This window comes from Bufo gargarizans, chromosome 6 (assembly GCF_014858855.1).
Source record: "Bufo gargarizans isolate SCDJY-AF-19 chromosome 6, ASM1485885v1, whole genome shotgun sequence".
Taxonomy (NCBI): Eukaryota; Metazoa; Chordata; class Amphibia; order Anura; family Bufonidae; genus Bufo; species Bufo gargarizans.
In genome coordinates, this window is record NC_058085.1 from 300,809,387 (window position 1) to 300,812,350 (window position 2,964).

At 39.6% G+C, this 2,964-nt stretch overlaps 1 non-coding gene across 1 annotated transcript; it reads right to left on the reverse strand.

Annotated features, from left to right (window-relative positions):
* Window positions 1-2,564: 2,564 nt before the first annotated feature.
* On the reverse strand, window positions 2,565-2,650 carry LOC122942947. Its single transcript, XR_006390786.1, has one exon. It is a non-coding gene; the product is annotated as a small nucleolar RNA SNORD71 (small nucleolar RNA).
* Window positions 2,651-2,964: the final 314 nt, after the last annotated feature.

Below are 2,964 nucleotides of genomic sequence, written 5' to 3' on the forward strand. Positions count from 1 at the left end.
TATTATATTGTACTAAAGGCAATTATATTTATTTTCATTATTATTCATGCAGAGAAGAAATATCAAAGCTTTAGGTTTCAGAACATTCTTCTGATTTCACTTTCCTTTATTCATGTCCTTTATTTATTTCTAGGGGCCAATTTGATTGCCAGACTCAGAAATATCACGGGAAACAATACAATTTCAATTTTCAGGGAGAGCAATTTACTCAAAAATGACGTTTTTCATTTGAAATAAGTCTGGTATATAAATGAGCCACCTATGATCTTGAATACAGCAGAATGGCATAGAAACAAAGGGGAATAAATGTATTTTAGAAAGAAAAGACATAAAACAGAGTTCAGATAGACTTTTCTAGAGCACAGACTGACTGTTGATAAGGATTACACTTGCTACAGTTTTTAATTAACCTGAATATACCTTTGATCAAAGAAAATATTGATTTTGCCCATGCATTATCTTGTTACAAACAAATATTAAGTGAAAAAAGGCTTTCTGTTCACGGCAGTCTACTCTTAAATAGGCTTGAGCGAACCCAAACTGTAAAGTTCGGGTTCGTACCAAACTTTTGGATTTTTGGACCCCGAACCCGAACATTTCAGTAAAAGTTTGGGTTCGGGTTCGGTGTTAGGCGCTTTCTTGTCAGAGCAGCCAATCAACACGCAGTTAACTGTCTGGCCTTAGAAGCCATCCCAGCGATGCCTACTAATGGCATGGCTGTGATTGGCCAGTGTAGCATGTGACCCAGCCTCTATATAAGCTGGAGTCGCGTAGCGCTGCACGTCACTCTGCTGTGCTTAGTGTAGGGAGAGGATGCTGCTGGTGATCTCAGGGAGAAAATAGGAGAGAGTCTTTGCTCAAAATCTGAATCTAACTCGGTGATCTACATACATTGTGTTTTGTGGGTGCAGGGAACAATTTTTTATCCTGCCCTGAGCCCAGTGACCGAAATAAAAATAACTTTAATAAGTCAGCTAGGTGGTTGGCGGTGGCGGTGGCTATTTTATGCAAGCTCAGTGCATTAGCACTGCATCTGAGCTTTTGGGACATTGAAAACTGATTTTACAAACTTTGTTAACCCTTTAGGTATTCCACAAGAATTAAAGGAAAATGTAGCTGAAATTTTAAAATTTCACTTTTTTGTCAGATTTTCCATTTTATTAAAAAATTTTCTTTAACACATTGAGGGTTAACAGCCAAACAAAACTCAACATTTATTACCCTGATGCACCCATACAGTAGAAACTCCCAAAAAGTGACCCTATTTTGGAAACTAGGGGATAAGGCGCCAGTTTTATTGGCACTATTTTGGGGTACATATGAAAAACTTAATATAGAGCCCTTAATAGCTCTATATTAAGTTTTTTGTGAGGCAAGGTAACTGAAAAATGGCTGTTTTGGCACAGTTTTTTTTTTACAAGATTCATCTGACATGGTAGATCATGTGCTATTTTTATAGAGCAGGTTGTTACGGACGCAATGATATCAAATATGTCTACTTTCTTTGTTTTCTTTGTTTTTTATTTTCAGTTTTTTCATAATAAAGCAATTTTGAAAAAGAAATTATTGTTTTTGTGTGTCCATTTTCTGAACGGCATGTTTTTTTTTTTTTTTTTCTGCCGATCGTCTTGTGCAGGGGCTCATTTTTTGCAGAAAGAGTTGAGGTTTTTATTGGTACCATTTTTGGGTACATAGTATTTTTTGATCATTCATTATTACACTTTATGGGGCAAGGTGACCATAAAATTGGCTGTTTTGCAACAGTTTTTATTTATTTATTTTTACAGCGTTTATCTGAGGGGTTAGGTCTTGTGTCTTTTAGAGCAGATCGTTACGGACGTGCCAATACCTAATATGCATACTTTTTCTTATTTATTTAAGTTTTACACAATAATAGCATTTCTAAACAAAAAAAATGATGTTTTAGTGTCTCCATAGTCTGAGAGCCATAGCTTTTTTATTTTTTGGGAGATTGTCTTAAATAGAGTATCATGTTTTGCGGGATGAGGTGACAGTTTGATCGGTACTATTTTTGGGGTCATAAGCCTTTTTGATCGCTTGCTGTTGCACTTTTTGTGATGTAAGGTGAAAAAAATGGCTTTTTTTACACAGTTTAAATTTTTTATTTTTTATGGTGTTTATCGGACGGGGTCTATCATGTGATATATTTATAGAGACTGTCGTTACGGACGCGGTGATTACTAATATATGTATATATTTATTTTTTCATTTCTTATAGGAAAAGGCAATTAATTTTCTTTTCATTTTACATTTTTATTTATTTATTTTTACTTTTATTATTTTCACTTTTTTTTTTTATCAAGTCCCTCTTGGATCTTGACGATCCATTGGGGCTGATGGCTGTACTATACTTTGCAATGCTCTTGCATTGCAAAGTATAATACAATCAGATGCCCTTTAGGTGGCAACAGCGGACGCTTTTGCAAAACGTCCGGTTGCCATGGCAACCATCGGGCGCTGCCATTGCAGCGCGGCAGCCCCGATGGTGGAGACAGGGAGCCCCCTCCCTCTATTAACCCCATGGATGCCGCTGCCGCAGCATCTATGGGGTTACAGCAGAGTGTCAGCATAGAGCTGACACTCTCTGCTGATGGCGGCGGCTCAGGAATGGAGCCGCCACCATCACACACAGCAGGGGGACCGCACGGCATCGGGGGCAGCTATGGAACGGGGGGGGGACATTGAGGGAGGTGATGCATCACGAAATGGGGGCAGGAGGAATGTATGGAGAGGGGAGGGGGCGGACCGCATCAGGGCAGGAGGCAGGAGATAAGCTTCAGTGGCAGGTGGGCACAATGGGGGGCTTGGAGGGCCACAGATGGGGGGCACAGATCGGGGGGGCCATGAGGACACTACCTGATTTCAGGCTCTGAAACCGGCATTTTTTCACTGCCACGATCGGATTGGTTAGTCTGCACAGACTAACCAATTGGATCGATTGCC